The following is an 18742-nucleotide window of genomic DNA, read 5'->3' as shown; positions in this document are numbered from 1 at the left end:
CCGCTCTTCTCAAAACAAACCCAAGGCTACACAAACTTCAGGAAAGATTTTCAAAGGTGCTGAGCTTTCAAAAGGAAGAAAGTCTCTAAACATTCTCCATGCATTTCAATAAGGGAATTTTCCCTAAATCATCCACACTTTAGTCTCTTCTGTGATCAAGTACTAGTGGGTGTGGTCAAAGTATGAATGAGTAATATGTAGCTCAGGAAGATGATGCTTGGACAGCTTCTTTTCTTTAATAATGTGACAGTACCCCAGTCAGGCCCCACCTGCTGCTGGCTACGCAATGGTCAGGGCACACTCACTGACTCTTGTGCATACAAGAGCCTACTCTGCTTTTGCTTTGAGGTTGGCAGAAAGGTCTTTGGTTTGGGTGATGGTCTATTTTTAGTTATTTTCTGACGGCTAATTCTTTCCGACGTGAAATCAGGTCAGGTAAATACACTCTGCTGCAACCATGAAGAGTACCTGCAGCCATAGGGAGATGTATAGTTGCTTGCCCTAATTCTGGATAGCAACTTCTAAAAGCCTTTGAGCACTGTGGTGACACAGGCAGCACAGCTCTAACAGCCACTTCAAAACTGTTGTATTTTCAAAACTCAGCTTGCAGTGTAGACAAAAGTCAGAAGTACATTTCAGAAAGCCGTGCTTTCTGGGTTTTTTTTCCAACTTTTTCCCCCTTCTTAATTCATTCAGCTGAACACCATAATTGCAGTAACTAATGAGCCCTTCTTGGTGCCATTGATTGCCCAAATCTAATACTGAGTCAAGTGATCTTGAGGACAGAGACCATCTCAGAGATTTCTCTGATGGTATGCACTATACTTTTTTCTCCCCTCTGCAGGATGAGCTCCTTGCTGTCCTGCATACCTCTGAAGTCCCATGCAACTTATGACAGGGCTGGTTCAAAGCCAGCTCTTTGTCCTTGTGAAGAATTGATGTTTGTACTCCACGTGAGCAAGCATTGCCTGAGGAGCAGGAAGGAGGTGAAGGTTTCTAAGGAACAAAGATGTCTTGCTTTTCAAATCTTCTCAATTTTTGCTCCATTGCCCACACATACATCATTATCTGGCCTCCTACTCTCAAGATGCAAGCCATCTCTTTTATCACTCACATGAGCCACTCTTCCATTGAAAAATGGTGTATCACTAGAACAGAACAGATAAGGTGAATAAGTATCCCTCGAGGCACTAATGAATACGGCGTATAAGGACAGGGACTGACTCTGACACACTGGCAGCCAGTGGTTTGCACCACAGGAGTACAACATTTATCTTCTGTGGTGCTACATGTTGCTGTATTACCTCTATCATCTCTAACATTGCAGTATCTCTAACTCTGAAGAGTCCCTTACGCACTAACGTATTTTAAAAACACAGCAGAATTTAGAAATGTTGAAACAGGTGGCATCTTTCGGACTGACAGTAAACAACACAACAGACCTTTTTCGTCAGCGAATGGCTACCACTTGATCAGTGGCAAAACAACCTGGCATGTTTTTTCCCCTCACCTAATGCTCATTTGCAGCCTGAAAGAAGCACTTCTGAAAGGCCGAGGACATACGTGGTCCTTACAACAGCCATGATAGTAAGCCTGCTGACCATTCCAATTAAAAAAGGTTAAAACTAGGTTAAAATGCCTGTTCTTTTTTCCTCCTATATTGGCAGACATCATTAACTCAGCAGAAAAAATGAACAGTCTCTATCAGCCTGGTATACATTTAAATCATCAACATATGGGTGAAAGACAGTCAACTAGCATTTGTCTAATTCTTCCATTAACAAACATATATCATGGAAACAGATAATTAGATAATCCCACTCCTGTTTGGTGCCCCCAATAGACAAACATGTGTGATGTGGAAAACGCCTCATCATTATGGAGATGAAACTCAAGCAGCACAGTTTTGCTTGAGTCAGAACCCAGTTTACATTTCACTCTCATTTCAATACAAATTTTTGCCTCAAAAAGGGCAATTGGTCTCAGATTTTGGCAGGAATTCGCTGAATGGCAGTGCTGCAGGTTGGCTCCTGCTCTCAGACTGAGCAGCTGTGAAACAATTCACAACAAACTTCGAGGTCGATTAGGTCTCAGTGAACAGCAGGGACTCCAGCAAAGTTGCAGGAACTTCAGCAAACTTTCAGCTACATCGAATGAATACTACATGAGCAATAAAAATAGGAAACAATCCTGTAACAGTGCTGGAAAGGAAAAGGCCCCTATTAAAGACACTGAAAACCAAAAGCTATAGAATTAGTGATATTTATCCAACCTTCTATTTTCCTCAGTGAAAATGCCTGTTATAGTTTGGGCAGATATTTCTACACATACCGCTTCAGGTTATAATGACAAACCAGCTTTTGGTTAAGCTGTTGAAGTGTTGGCTTCCACAGAGAAATAATGGCTCTTTCAAGCAAAAATAAAATAAGTGCGGGCTTTTGATTCTTTCTAGAAACATAAGCATAGAAAATGCTTGAAGAAACTCTGTGTGTGCAGCCTCTCTGTGCCTGTCAGGGCAGCCATTCACTATCAGATCCATTTTGCCTCAGAAAAAGAGACATTTTACAATTAAAAGAACAACTGCATGCAGTCCAGCTGAGATGGGAAAACACTCTCCCTGCAATGAATGATGCATTCAGAGCCTCAGTGAGGATGAAAAGGCAAGCTTTGAAGAAATAGGATCTCATTCAGTTATTCAGCTGCTCTGCCTGTAGGTTTCACTTGTTTGAGATGAACAGAAAACAACTCCAAAAGGGCAGGGACACCTTCCACTAGGTCAGGTTACTCAAAGTCCTGTCCATCCAGGCCTTGAACACTTCCAAGGATGGTGTGTCCACAATTTCTCTGAGTGACCTGTTCCAGGGCGTCACCACTCTCATTGTCAAGTATTTCTTTTTATTATCCAATGTAAATCTACCCTATTTCAGTTTTAATAGTCCCTCTCCATCTTTCTTATGAGTCCCATTTAATAACTGGAAGACCACAATAAGATCTCCCTGGTCCTTCAGTGCTACACTCCTAGAACACTATTTCACTGGCTGTTCAAGATATTTTAAGGTGATTTCCCACCATCTGGACACTATAAAAGAAGGATTCAGGTTCTTAAAAGTGCATTGGTCATAATGTCTGGTACTTTAAATGAAAATTAGCTTTGTCCTAGATTGTAATAAATGCAGAAGCTTGCAGGTGGTAAATAATATCAGGGCAGAGGAAATTCATCCTGGGTCAGAGCAAATATTGCTCCATCATGGAGCTGTGGCAGCAGTCAGAACCAGATGTACAGAAAAGAAGGGAAAAATAGTGACCCTTGCCTTTCCTCCTGCAGTTGGCAGCCTGAGAACTGTTTCTAATGGCCACTGATGGATCAGTCATCCAAGGATACTTTCTTGGACAAACTTGTACTTCTGATTAAACAAATTCACATGTCAAATGAGAAACTCATCATGAGCAGGCAGTGTGCACTAGCAGCCCAGAAATCCATTTGAATTCTGGGCTGCATCAAAAAGAAGTGTGGCCAGCAAGACGAAAGAGGTGATTCTCCCCCTCTACTCTGCTCTTGTGAGACCCTACCTGGAATGCTGTGTGCAGTTCTGGTACCCTCATAATAGGAAGGACATGGAACTGTTGGAGCAAATCCAGAGAAGGCCACAAAGTTGGTTAGTGGACTGGAGCATCTCCCCTATGTAGACAGGCTGAGGAAGTTGAGGCTCTTCAGCCCGGAGAAGAGAAGGTTGTGTGGGGGCCTCATAACAACTTTTCAGTATCTGAAGGGGCTACAGGGGAGCTGGAGAGGGACTCTTTGTTAGGAGCTGCAATGATAGGACAAGGGCTAATTGGTTTAAATAGAAGGAGAGGAAGTTTAGGTTAGATATTAGAAAAACGTTTTTTACTGTGAGGGTGGTGAGACATTGGAATAGGTTACCCAGGAAAGTGGTGGCTGCCCCAACCCTGCCAGTGTTCAAAGGCAGGTTGGATGAGTCCTTGAGCAACCTAGTCCAGTGGGGATCTGTCCCTACCCATGGCAGGAGGTTTGGAACTAGATGATCTTTAAGGTCCATTCCAGCTCCTATAATTCTGTGATTCTATGATTCTATGAAATGCATGTGCAACTTAAATATATATATGTATTTTTAAAAATGGTTCTTTCTGGTTTAAATCTTTTCCTGTGGTTCTCCTGTTGCAAGAAATCCTGGAAATTTACTCCCTATGCACTCATTTGATATAATTTGTGGATTCCAGGATGCTATCTCCCTCAGGAGCAGTATGAAGTATACACTTCTTTTAGGACTCTTTTATGAAGACACTCTATTTAATTAAGTAAAGAGCTGTAGCCCAGTAATCTATCCTCTTACATAATCAGTTTGCACCTTTGATCATTATAAGGACCTTTACGAGTTTAACTATATCCTTCCAGACATGGAGAAAACCTGAGTTTCATGAAGTATTCAAGATACAGGTACATCAGATATTTATTTTGTACCATTCTTCTGCATTTTCATTTTTGTTCTTATTATTTGGTTATTTTTTTGACCAGGTTTGAACACTGACCTAATACTTCTCAAGGCAATGAAAATGTGTCTGATAATGACTTCAATCTCTCTTTCCTGAACAAGAACAGAGGGTACTACTATGCCTGTACCATTAGTTATATTTTTCTATGCACATTACCAGGCATTTATCCACATGTACTTGTCTGCAGTTTGGCACCCAGTCATTAGTTTCACATGAGAATGTGTCTTCTTGCAGCATTTTGCAGTCAGTAACCTTGAATAACTCTGTGTCACCAAGAGGCTTTATCACTAGCCAAATAATTTCCTTTTTAATTACAAATTTCATAGGTATCTGTTGAACAGCAGCCTTTTTATAGGTGCCATTCACATACACTGAGCATTGAGTCCTGCAGCACTTTCACACTCGTCTACCAGCATTGTACCCTTCTGGCTTTCCCTTCCAATTTTCCTTAAGTTTCTTCCTTTCTGGTAGTAAACTTTAATGCAGTGAATTTTTTAAAGCATTTTTGTTCTTAGCAGGTGGTTCAATTATGGGTACCTTAAATTTAGTGGGAGAATGTGGTTTGTGAACAATTACTTATTGATGTGGGCCTGATGTACCATTTTAGACCAATAAGTGTTGTTTCCCTTTTGGGAGTTCTCAGATTAATCTTTCCAAGAGGCTTTGTGCCCCTGTGTACCATTTACACAACGTACATATGGAAAATTGTGGTTTCTCAAGATTATATTTTCTGCTCCCACAGCCCCTGCAGTCTCTCTTAATAATCTGGGGTCATTTTCTCCAAGTTTGTTACTACACTGCTCTCCTCTGTAGCTGTCTACCTACTATTGTTTCTTTCGGAAGTTTTTCCTCATGCTTTTTTTCCAGAGGAATATTCAGAGCTTTTTAGCTGTTATGTAGCTGTTGTAATAAAAGCTAGACAAACCCCTGAAGGTCTTTAATGATCATTATAACATTATCATAGTAACCAGCACCATGCCATGCTGCTGAGGACCAGCAGGACCACATTCAATTTTTCAAACTTCCAAACAAACCATTGCAAAATAGCCCACACAACAAATAATTAATTTGTTTGGTTTGTACACAGATGCTTGACCAAAATCCCTGATAGCTCTTTCCAGCAGCAAGGCCTTGCTTCATGGATTAGAAGTTGTTATAATTCAAGCATCTTTTTCATTTTGGCAACACATTCCCCTAGCGTACCAAAAGTCAATCCAGACTAATCCTGTGTCATGTACTGCTCATTCCCACTACTTTTGTTTAAATTGAAGACTGAAAGTTTTTCCATAACTGAAAAATACATAATGCACTTTTATATTTCCAATGGAGAAGGTGAGGAGGAAAGAACATTTCAAAGTTCTGCTCTTCTTCATTTCATAAGAATATAATTAATTGCTCCTTCTCTTAATTTAATACTGTGACTAATCCTACTAAAAGGGATTATTTAGAACAAGCAGACAATGCTAGATACATTTTTATGTCATTCAGCTGTCTTCAGAGAACAAAACTGAAAGCATCAACAACTTTGTCTGATTTTTTTACAAGTCATTTAAAAAATTAATAATTTAGGTCAGTGATTCAATTTAAACCCTGTTAAATGGCAAAAAGAGATCTGTGTAATCAGAAATTGCTTTTCTCTGTCAAATTTCTTTATTGAAGTTAAATCCCTTTGGAGACATTTAGAAAGTATTTAAGGATCACAGAATCTTTATCTCAGAGACTCTTTTGTATATACTGTATATACACTTCAGATGTCACTATCTCTGTCAGTTATAATAATAGGAACAATTGGAACATTTATAAAGGCATGGTTCTAAGCTAAATATTATTTTAGTCTCTCCATTATGGTGATATCAAAAATAAAAAGAGGAGGAAAAATAGTAACATACCAAAGAATTATTTAAAAGGATTACTGAGTAAACTTCAATCAATGTCTCCATGAAAAACTTTTTCCTATTAAAAACATAACTCCTTAATTACTTAGCTGTAAATTTTGTTCTTTATTTAATTTTTTGCACATTTATGGTTAACATTAGGAAATAAGGATGCTGCCTTTACAAAAATTGTCTTAATTATGAAATTTAATGAACTTATTGAATCCTTGATTCAGGAATCACATGCTTTATTTTAAGAATCTGAGTAGCTACAGTGGTTTCAGTAGGATTATTTTTGCATTTATTAAAGGCAATTCTGAAATGTTTGTCAGAGCAGCATAGAATTAAGGACAGAAAAAGAGTGTAATTAAGTAAGATCAGGTGGAGCAGTTCTCATCAAGTTGTTCCTGTCTCTTGCTTTGTGCCGTCCTTGAGGTGCCTACCCTGGATTACTTCTCCCCTCTTCCCACCTGGAGCAGTGTGTCTTTGTCTGGAGCTACTGCCTGAGTCTCCCTAGCTGCAGTACTTCTGGGGTTCACCCAGTGGGCTCTCAGAGATGGCTGTGTCTGCTCTCAAGCATCGTTTAATCTTGTTTTATATTAGTCTCACTTTGTGTTAGTCACTCACTTTATATTAGTCAGTCATTGCATACAGAGGAAGTAATGCAGGCAGCTGCTGTCTTTCCTTCCCTCACAGGTCTGCTTCTATGTGTTAGTCTATAGGATTAGGCTTCCCTTCCATCTCCCTTGGGCATTTTGGCTGCAGGTTTCAAGGGATGATGGTGGTAGTTTGCTCCACTCAACGCACATGAGTGTTGGAGGACTGATGCACATCCCCGAGTAATGGAAATATGGGTTTGACTTGGTTGTACTGGAAACAGAAAAAAGCAAAATCTTTGCAATAGTTTGCTAGACACCAACTTCAATAAAGATCTTGGCACTGGGGATCTTTATTTAGTAAAGAAGGTTTAAATGTGGACCCAGGTCAGGTGCCTGAACACTGTTCTGGATCCATTCTGGATCTCCATGTCTTACTTGGCAGGATGATAAGCTTTTGGTAGCACAGTGTGGAAGCCCCCCATGCTCAGGAGCCTGCTCTCAGGTGACAGAAAAACCTGCTGAAACATGTGGAAGCTACCCAGCCATCCCTCCTTCCACAACCACAGCCACATTGCTCTGTACCATAAGAGAGCAGAGAAAAACAGCTGTACATGAGCAGTTGTGCAGCTGATGAGAAGCTGTCACCTCTTTTATTGACACCCAATAGCTGGTCAAAACCTTACAACCAGGTAACATTTTGTTAAGAGCATGTAGGTGAGATTTAAGACAGATATACTGTCAACATGGCGACAGTGATAAGACCACATATTGTGGTCTAAAGTAAATTGTTACACTTAGAAGAGATGAGCAGGCTGCTGGTTGTTCCTGCGAAAATTAAACTAAATATATGGGTGTATTTGGAGTTTGCATCAGTTCTACACTCCAGTAACTTGGAGCAGCAGAGAGGGCCACAAGATACATCCTGAGATAACTGTGTCATCTACTGGAAATAAACTTATGATATGTTTGATAAATCTATTATAACTGGCATGAAAATATCAATGCAAGGAAGGCAAAGATCCTGATTTAGTTAAGTGAGGTAGAAATCCTTACTGTTGGCGAGATTTACCCCAACAAACACTGTCAGCTGATGAATCCAGAGAGAACAACTGTAGGAATGAGAGATAAAGGCTGCAGCTTCTATGGAGCTTCTTTGCATCTCTAAGAATTTGTGTTTACTAGCTAAGAAATAACTGTATTCTTCACTTTAAATAAAACACTAACAGTGGCGAGGCCAAAGCTAAAATCAGGGCTTGCAGATGTCTCAGAAGAAGCAGAGGTACTCTGGATCACCTCATCAAAACCAGAAAATCCCACTATGGGTGGCATTTCTCTCTGCATCTAAGACCTCTTGTGAAATTCAGATTTTGTTAGTATTTTGCACCTCTGTCTTCCACCAGGGAGGAGAGTTTGCTGCTGTGAGAGAAGCTGTATTAACATTAGACAGCAACTGCTTATAGAAGAGTTGCTGGATTTTTCTCTAGAAGGTCAGGTGGCCTTTACATTACAATAGATGCAGAAAAATAGAAGTTATTTATTTTCCATCTCCAAGGAAGAATTAAACATTTGGCCCAAATGTGACCCAAATTCCTCCAGCCTTGTATTAAAAGCCTCTTAACGTCTGAGGTAAATAACCTTTGCTGCAGGATAAGATGATTATTTTTTTTCTTCTCTTGTTGAATAAAGAACAGCTTTCTCTAAAAGACATTTATGTATTTGAAGACTATCATGTTTCCTTCAGTTTTTTAGTTTTTTTCTTTCTTGACTAACCAAACCTAATTCCTTCTGCTTGTTCTAGTAATTTAGATTTTCTAAACATCAGTTATATAAAACGTCTCCACATAGATTGCAAACTTTCTAAAGCATGGTCCACAAAAACAGATACGATATTCCACCTGGGATCTCATAAGTATGAAGCACAATAGGGTGACTCATTCTTCTGACTTCAGTGAAACTGCTCTGACACCATACATAGACAGGTGTTTGCCTGATTGTGTAAAAGCGTGACACTGCTTGCACATTTTTGACCTGTGCTCCATCTTGGCTGGTTGTTATTTGTCACTTTGTTCACTGAATGGCTCCTTGCTGAGCATGATATATCCCTCTCAATGGTTTCTGTATGTCTTGTTGATTTCAGAGAACTATCCATTATTTGCATGTCAAATCTCATCTTTCAAAAGAATTCCAACTCTTCCTGTGTAGGAACCATTCACAAATTTTGCAATGTGATCTCTAACAGCCATCAAAGTTATTAAAACTTTGCATAGAAACAGATATAGGATGAGTCCCAAGAGCATCCCCTTTGCAATGTGTCCTGTTTGGAGAGTGAACCACTGAATCATTTTAAGAATGAATTTTTTTTGCCATATTTTTAGCTCAGTTTTTTGCATTTTGCTTGCAGCTATGGCATGAGAGTCAAGATATATCATGTCTTCTCCTGCTATCCTGTCTATTGGGATTATTACCCTGTCAAAAGCAACAAACAGATTGGGTTGTTCCTGACAAATACATGTTGGCTGTTTTCCAATACATTAATATTCTGTAGGTTTAAGCAATGTAGGTTTAAATAATTTATTCTATTTAAATTAGATTATTTAAATTATTTGTTCTACTATCCTTGCATAAATATAAGTTGGTCTGGATTCCTCTTGATGTCCTTTCTCTCTCTTTAGGAAACAAGTAGTATGTTTGTTTTTCTTTGCTTGCTGGAGATTTTAAATATAATCTGCTATTTCACAGTAGTTTTAGATTAATTTAATGATTTTCTAACCATTTGTGCAACCTAATTTATGCAAATATTCTTTAAGATGCTATGTCACTTTTATAGTCCGAACTCCTGTCCTCTGGTTAAAACTCTGTTATTTATTGATGACTACTATTACCTTTTCATAGATACCAAAGAAAAATGCAGCTTTCCACTCTGATCTGTTATTTGCTCATTTCTTTTTTGTTTTCCTCTTGCTTTGTATATATTCATGTCATCTCATTCTAGTTCTAGTTCATGTTGTCCTGTAGTCATCTTGACTTTGTTCTTCACACCATGCAATGTTATTTTTCATAGCCCTGGGTTTTGATGATTTCTTTTCAATTTCTTTGGCATTAAAGAGTTCCTGAAATCCAACACCTGGTTATGCTTTGCTTTCCACTGAAACAGATTGCTTGTTGTACTTTTAACATTGCTTTTTTAAGGGAGTGTAATTTTAAGGGCATGTAATTTTCTGACCACAGTGCCTTTTTGTTGAAAAAAGTTAAAAACCTGTTAGAATATAATCCTGATTCATCCTTAGGAAAAATGGAATATAGGAGAACTGGCAGGTAGTGATGCTATACCTATCTATCTCACAGAACAGCGTGATGCAGAAATACCACAGCTTGCATGGAATACGAAGTTTTGTTATGAGGCAAAGAAATTATGTCATGATGGCAGGGCAATATTGGGCCCATATTAGTTGGCACAGAAGTTCATTGTTACTACACCAATATGATTTGATACTAACACTTGGTTTCTCTTTGCTCAGTGTCTCATTGAATTTTACCCTAAACACAGAACCTTATAGAGTAAGGAATCCTTCCTGAAGCTTTTATTTGGACTACCTTTTTTTTTCCCCAAGAGACTCTCCTACTTTGTAAACTTTGAGAATTAAACTACTTGCAATTACACAAACCATTTTTCTCAGACAGTGCAAATTAAAGGACTATTGACATTTATGTCCCTTAGGTCTGCCTCACTTTTACTGTTTAATTACAACATTACTAAAAGATCACAGATTGAAACAAAGTTAATTTTCACAAATTGGTATTAACACCAAGGAAAGACATTTGGTGCTCTTCACTCCATGAACACTTTTTGTTTGCACTGGGCTGAAGAGTCTGATCAGATATTTCAGTAATATAAAATAACTTTACTGACTCCTAATAGGAGAGTAACATATGATGTCTTCACCTTTGCATTTGGAAGAAAGAAGTTATATATCTAAATTAACAGAAAGAGATTCTTCTTATCCCTTGTCTATCTCAGAGTCCAAGAGCTCAGTATCTACAAGATTTTATTAACACAGAACATGATTTTTCCACATAAAGAAAAAAGCCACATTGACAGAGGTAAAGCCATGATTTTAAAAAATCAGTTCTGCATTGTAATTCAGAACAATTCCTCAGCCAAAGTGAAAACATGAGTTCCAGTCCTCTTTCCATTACTACAAGTGGCAGAAATCCTACTTATTTCAATAATACAGCAATGGCTTTATCATGCATGCTAACAATAAAAAAGCCATTGGTATATGGCAAAGGGGATGATTTTTATTGGTCAGTGATATTAAATCTCAAATAAAATTGTGCTACGAATACGCTGGGAAAGTGAAAATGATTTCTTTCTTAAAGCAGTGAAAACATTGTGGAATGAATTCTATACTCACAGTGCAAATTTGTCTCCTGGAACAGAAAGTTAAGCATTTGAAAGCAGCACATTTTAAACTTTTGCTGATACATCATGTCTAGATTTTTTTTCTTGTCAGCGTAGGTTATTCTATCCATGGAACTGACAAAAAATGCTTCATTATATATGCCTACACAAGAGGTGTTGAGCACAAGGAAAAATCACTAAGTTGTGCCTGACAGTCCTCTTTGTCAATATGTCCTGCTACAGACCTGGCTTAAGAACACCTGCAGAAATTTCTTGCCTCCTGTGACAGTCTCCTGAAGATTGAGAACACGAGCTTACCCAAATTATAGTATATGTGTGTTATACTAGTATTATACTATATACCAATATTTATTAATTCAACATATTATTTGAAACTTTATAATGTATCTGAACCATATTTTACAGCAGTAATACGGTAACATGATAATTACTATGGCTTATGCACAATCTGTGACAGTAAAGACTTTACCAGAAATAACTCTGTAATTTGTGGCCATATCATACAGCTGAAAGGGCCACGGTCCATAACCACACAGTTCTAGCTGCTGCCCAAGTGTCCTTCTAGATTCCTTGATGATTCAAGCTTCTTGCACAACAGCCATGCAAACAGGGCTTTCAGTTTGCTCTGGATGGGAAGGCCTCTAATTCTGCGTCTCCAGCAGTAACCTCAGCCCAGCTACTCTGCTTTTCTCTAGACTGTTCACAAGTACTCCTGCAGCACAGATTCATTTGAGTCAGACAACTTTGCACATTCCTACAAACTCACATACCCTTGTCAACAAATCTGGCTTGTCTTTACTTATAATGTATTTGCAGAAAATGTCAAATGACCTTTGGGCACATGATGGTTGTTAGCTACTGGTCATGTTTCTTAAATCATAACATTTTCAGATGATGTAGCTGAGTGTGGGTCCCATCCCCATACAATGACACTGCAGTGACAATAACGCAAACACGAATTTCCATCAAATGCCAAATGGACCTGGGCTGGAAAAGTAAAGTCCTTCAGGACTTAAAGGACTGTCACCTGAGACATGGAGAAGTGGCTGTGTTTACTAACTTCAAGAGATATGAAATATGAACATTTTATTTGACTTAACAAGGCTTAGAGACCTTCACATTCCTTTGGTTAAGAAAAGGAAAATCAAGTTCACTGAGCGCTGTATTTTGTTTTATTGACAGTATTGTCCAAGTTTTAATCAATCTATCCTTAATACCAAATTTTAAAATCTGGTTGAGTAATTTCAAGACTCCCAAAATTTAAAAGAGCCATCAAAATTTAAAAGAGAAAAAAGCAAAGGCTAAAGTTACCATTCAGTGTTTGCTTTCAAATTGGCCAAAGACAAGTAGTTCCTCCATCATTAAGTTAGGATGAAAAGGGCAACTAAACAAAAAGGAAAAATCTTACAGGAAATGAAATCTGAGGTTATTTGATGAACATTTTAAGGTGGCAGCCCACCGAAATGAGCACTTCTGCTTGCTTTGTCTTTGGCTCCTTGCTCTTTCTCTGCATTATCCCCTACTTTTGCTGAAGCAGATCTCTGCAGTGAAGCAACACTGATTCAGCTAAAATCAGCAACTGATTCAGCTAAAATCAAACTTTCTTTTTGCTGGGTTACTGTCTGACTGGATCAGTGTCATGGTTATCCTTCTCCATAAACACAAAAATAGTTGTGCTGCCCGACAAACCATGGAACATGGGCATAAAAACAGTGTTTGGAAAGGTGTGGGAGAATTTAATACTGAGCAAGCTTTGTTAGATCTTCCTGACAGAGATACCATTTCAAATTTCTGCTATATCAGAAGGCACAAACAAGTCTCACCTATTCTGTTTTTCACATGGTACTTTAGTTGTGTTTGGACTAGAATAAAACCTGAGTTCACATCAGTGTGACTTACCCATTTTGCAGGTTTTTGTTGACTTTGCAAGAGTACACATTTCTTGTACCTATATAGATTTACCTGGTCTAACCAACCCCAAATATTCTGTTGGTCACTGGAAAAATCACAAACCTAGAAGAGACTGTGATGCCATACTAAGTGGTATAGACTCTTTAAAGGTCTGGCCTATGGATACTGGCATCATGTAGAACTTACCAGTGATGGACAGAACAGTGTTGAAGCACTCACTTCCATAAGACTGGCACAAGCTGTGACATACCTTTGCTTCATGGTCTCCATTTCATGCTGATTCCACCAACTTGAGAACTGATGTGAAGGTATTTGCCATTTCAGCAGCCTGAAGAAATAACGAGGAGGACAAAGGAAGGACATTTGGTGTCTGTACAAAAGAAAATGTATTCCTGACATATGCCATGATGTACACCCTTGACTGGCCTAGTATCTTGAAATTCTCCACCCATTTTAAAGAAGATACAATTGCAGTGAAATCAAAGCTATTTTTTACCATCACAGTGCAATGAGCACAGACTAATTTCTTCTGTCTAGAATGCTCTCTTTTATATGGCAGGAGGTGCTCAAGTGAGACTGCTAGACAGCATTTACCTTGGCCTTCCCTCCACATATGGAATCAAAAATATTTATGGTAATGATGCTCCTGCAATTCTGCTTGTAATAGACTCAAAATGCTAAGTGAAAGCATCATGTAGTGGTAACACTGCATTGAGTTATTCCTGTGTATTGAAATGCTGATAGACAAACTAGACTGCTAAGTAATTAAGTCACTATTAGACCAAATGATTAAATCCATTGTTTGCTGTTCTAACTGCTGCTAATTACTGTCACCATGACAACAGTGGAATTTCTTTTCCTCATGTCTCCATGTAGTTTCCTTTTCATAATGGAGCCTGCAGCATGGAAATTCACATCTTCCCTGCTTGAAATACTTCTTGTGTTGAAATAAAGGCAGATATCTTCACGTAACAACAACTTTAGTGTCAGCAGCAAAATGGATCTTACCTGAATTTTGGATCATTTCTTTGCAGAATTATCTTGATCTTAATACAAAGTGCATTTTAAAGTAGATTATTAATTTAAAAACCTTGCCTTTTCACTTGCATCATAAAATTCATAGTTCAGCTTAAAATCAGGGAGGTAAATGCATTGGGCTAACATAATAACCTGTACCTTGTGCAGACCTTAGATCACATCCTGTTTATGGCTACACTTACATCAATATTAAGCTTGGGTCATAGCCCAAATTTTATCTCTAATTCATCTCAAAAAAGAAAAATAGTTATTTTGGAGCTGTTCAAATATTTAACTCATATATCTAAGTTACAGCCATCCCGTAGCACCTATTCTGAAACCCTGTGTGGGTCCCTATGTTCAGGAAGGAGCCTCCCAGCCCCATTAATCTGTTATGCCACTTGAGAGGGAGATGAGTCACTGCTGAGGTGCAAATAGAAGTCTGCTCCAAACTGCTTGTCTAATATTAACTGCTAATGCCACCTCCCAGGAATGAAGGAAAGATATTCAGAGAAAAGCTGGAGCAATCTCAGTCCTTCCTATGTCTGACTTCAGCACCAGCTGAGAGAAGTGTTGTGAAACAGTGCCAGCACTTGGCTGAGAGTAGACTCTGTTTTTCCAAGAAGAAATAGCAGAAAGAGGACTACCTAGGAGCACTGTCTCAAAAAGAGCTCCAGGACTTTTTCTGGTTTTCATTTTTGGAGGGAAAGGCTCCAGTATAAGCTGAGCCACAGTTATTAAATAGATTTTCTCTAATCAGAGTCTGTTTCCCAGGGATGGAGGGTCAGAGGAGAGCCCTGCAGGTAGACCCCACTTGGCAATTGTGCTTCACATGAAACTCATCTCTGGCCACAGACACAACAACATATTTCCAGCAGCCTCTGCAGGCCAAAGCCCAGGAGCCAAGTATGTGTTTAAATTACAGCATTAATAAAGTCCAAAGTCTGTGACATTGGTAAAAATTCAATGGGCTGGTTCTTTGTGTGTGTTTTATATGTTCATGTTATAAACATTGTGAAAACTACCAAGATCTGGTAGGAATACATCTCTCAGAATTGAGACTGTGATAAACTGGGAAAAGTATATCATAAAGTTTGCATTACACCCAAAAAGTTAGTGTGATTAGACCAACTCTCAGTAATTTTTCCCTTTCATGAATGTTCCCATGCCATAGGGATATTACACATATGTGTTGCTTGAAAGGATTTCAGGGCCTAAAAACAATTTAGAAGTCTAGCCTAAACATTTAGAAACGACGATTTGATGCTTACACCAACCAGCATGTATCCACTTCTGGTGTGGGTGCTAAGATCAGTACAGAGGCTTCCCTCCTACCATTTAGGTATTCTCAGACCTTCAAGGAATTAAAAACTGTCACACATAGTTCCCTGAAGCACTTAGAAAAGTGTCATGATACTTACTTCAAACTGGCCACACACAATGCAGGTTGTAACAACAAAACAAGATTTTAAATTTCAAAATTATTGTTTCAATACACAACATTAGCATCTTAACAAATTTAGCTTCAGTCTAGTGCCTCAGTTTAGCTGACCTACTGAATACTGGGAAAAAGTCAAATTGTCATCATATAGCTATGAATGGTGGACCAAAGTAGGAGGCAGTTTTGATAGTTAGTCTGGCCATTTTGATTGCTCGGTCTGTTTCACAAGCTCCAAACTTTTCTGATACAGATATTGCTTGATACAAAGAGAGGGTATACTTAGACTGTCATTAGCAACGTGACAAACAACCCAACACCAATATCAGCCGCCTGGTGCCTGTTCTGAAATGAACTGCTGCACCTTTGGCCATGCCTTGTAGCGTGTGTCACTAAAATAAGGAGAAATTTTCTCATATCCACTATGAATGTTGTCTCGCTTGAGCTGGCTTGCCTCATTCTCCATCATAACTAAGGCTAAGCTAACTCACTGAGGGCAGTGCAACTAAGCTAGAGAAAAGAAAGGGAGAAAAACAAACACTGAAACTCTTGTTACCAAAGGTTGTTGCTTGTACATTTCCTTAAGTTAAGCAGTATGACATTGTTTATTTAGGAGATAGTATTTCCAAATACTGTGTTGCCATTAAAGAGAAATTGTTGAGGCCTTTAAAGAAAGGTCATCTGTTCTATGTTTTTATACAACATAGTATTTTCTTATATAAATCTGAATTTTATGACCTACTACACAATGTTTATTAACTTGCTTATATTGTACTTTAGAAGCTGTTAAGTTTTGCTTCATAAAGTCTTCCAAACTTTTTCAGTTCACTCTTGAAGTCCACCCTGTCTACAGACACATCTTACTATATGGCAACTGAAAAACAACAGTGAATATCAAAAGATGATCAGAGTCTGAAACAAAAACTCCAAGATGTGTCATTTCTCCTCTGCTTCATTCAGCACCCAGAAAGATCCATACCTAGACTTCCTACTGCACAGTTCATTGACACCATGTGTTACTGTGAACAAAAATCATTCCAGCTTTCCAATCATCCATTTTTCCATCTGTTCTGGATTGTCATGGTGCACTGGTACTGTACCTCAAGTAAAATGCCCTCAGGAAAATCCTGTGATATTGAAATAACTTATTGCATCCTAGGTCATTTTCAGTTAAGCATAAAATTTTGTACAGAAAAGCTGTAAAAATAGTGGACTTCATTGAACACATACTGGCCTTGCCAGGATTTCCATTAATATATTGAAGGTTTGGGGTACCAAGACACACTGCTCATGCTCCACTTGCATAATGCTAACAACTCTGTGCAGAATAACTTCTCCTCTGAGGCAAAGGTATAGATGACAGAACTTCACCCACAATCTCCACATTGCAGGCTGGCCATTATTATGACTCATGATACAGTCCTTATCTGGTCCTTGTTTTCAAAGCCATGCACATTTTAAATCCTATCAACTCAAAAGACTACTGTTCAGTGTTTTCCTAGGCAATTGCATCACAGAAAAACACTGGAGCAAACTAAACCCAAATTCAATCCTGCAGTAACAGCAAGAAACTAACTCCGGAGGAGGTTTGGTTATGTCATTTATTAATCTGAAAAGCTGTGCTAGTATTAAATCCTGTAGCCCTTGGTGTCTTCTGTCATATCAGATATTCACTCAGTTTCACTGGGAAATTGCCTAGATCAAAGTGATGACAAGTATTGGAGTGGGCTAAAGAAATTCTTTGGAAGATCATCACTGTTCTCTTCATTATATATGTTGCTAAATAACAGCCACTTTAGAAACACAGATAATAATAATAATAAGACAATGTATGTGAGTTGCCCTGGTTTAAGCTCTCCTGCACAGCAAAGTATATATTTTTACCTTCTAGTGAGATTTAAAGCCATCACCTTGCAGGCTCCTACACAGTTGCCTTACTATGTGTGCAAACAATACCACTGACTGACTCCAGTGGGGATATTCTAGGCACAGAGTTCACCACATGCATTAGTGAGTACAGGACTGGCTTTCCAAGGCAGAAGGACTTCTTTTATTGTTCTTCATTATAACCCAGCTCTGCTGCAGAAGCCATTTTAAAAAAAGAAACCTTCTGAAAGACCCTGGTTGAAATAGCTGAAGTGCTCTACTGGGGATCATTTCAAGAGGAAGCTGATGTACTATCAAATATACAGGGAAAGGCAGACGGAGGCTAGAGAAGGTAAGGGAAATTGCTCCTTGGAAAAGCTGCAACATCATTTCAAAGCTTTGCTATTGCTTCATTTGACAAGAGGAAATAATAACTGGTGAATTGATGTAAGATCAGAAGAGTGAAGAGCACAGAGCTGTTTCTCTTTAACTCTAGAGCTACACTCAGGATATCTCGCTTAGGCAGAGGCACAGCCGGTGATTTGCCATTAGCTTGAGATACTTAATTACCAGGAAAAGAAAGAAGGTGAATATGAAAGCACCTAGTGAGAGAAACCACATAGTAAGACACCCTTTCAAATTAAGGCACAAAAATGTTTAAATGCAAGAAACTCATCACGAGTTCTGCATAAAGCAGCATCTCCTCTACAAAGGGAGCAAAAAAGGGTGTTGCAGGAGTTATGATTAAATCCCCCCTAGAATTACAAAAGATGAAGTATCTTTTGTTTTAAAAGGGTAGCCCCAAGAGTGGGGTTAATGGTCTGGACTCTCTGAAATTTAAAAGTCCAACTCTGCAGGCTCTGTTAAAATAAATTTTCCATAAGGTTCTTTCAAGAACATCTCCTCTACAAAGGGAGCAAAAAAGGGTGTTGCAGGAGTTATGATTAAATCCCCCCTAGAATTACAAAAGATGAAGTATCTTTTGTTTTAAAAGGGTAGCCCCAAGAGTGGGGTTAATGGTCTGGACTCTCTGAAATTTAAAAGTCCAACTCTGCAGGCTCTGTTAAAATAAATTTTCCATAAGGTTCTTTCAAGAACCCTT

General features: G+C 38.6%; 1 pseudogene; it reads right to left on the bottom strand.

The window, feature by feature from the left end:
• Positions 1-123: 123 nt before the first annotated feature.
• Positions 124-16240, bottom strand: LOC103807866 (annotated as a pseudogene).
• Positions 16241-18742: the final 2502 nt, after the last annotated feature.

The sequence above is a fragment of the Acanthisitta chloris genome, unplaced genomic scaffold (genome assembly GCF_000695815.1).
Source record: "Acanthisitta chloris isolate BGI_N310 unplaced genomic scaffold, ASM69581v1 scaffold4658, whole genome shotgun sequence".
Classification (NCBI taxonomy): Eukaryota; Metazoa; Chordata; class Aves; order Passeriformes; family Acanthisittidae; genus Acanthisitta; species Acanthisitta chloris.
The sequence above is the reverse complement of the archived record's forward strand: the minus strand, read 5'-3'. Positions and strand labels throughout refer to the sequence as shown.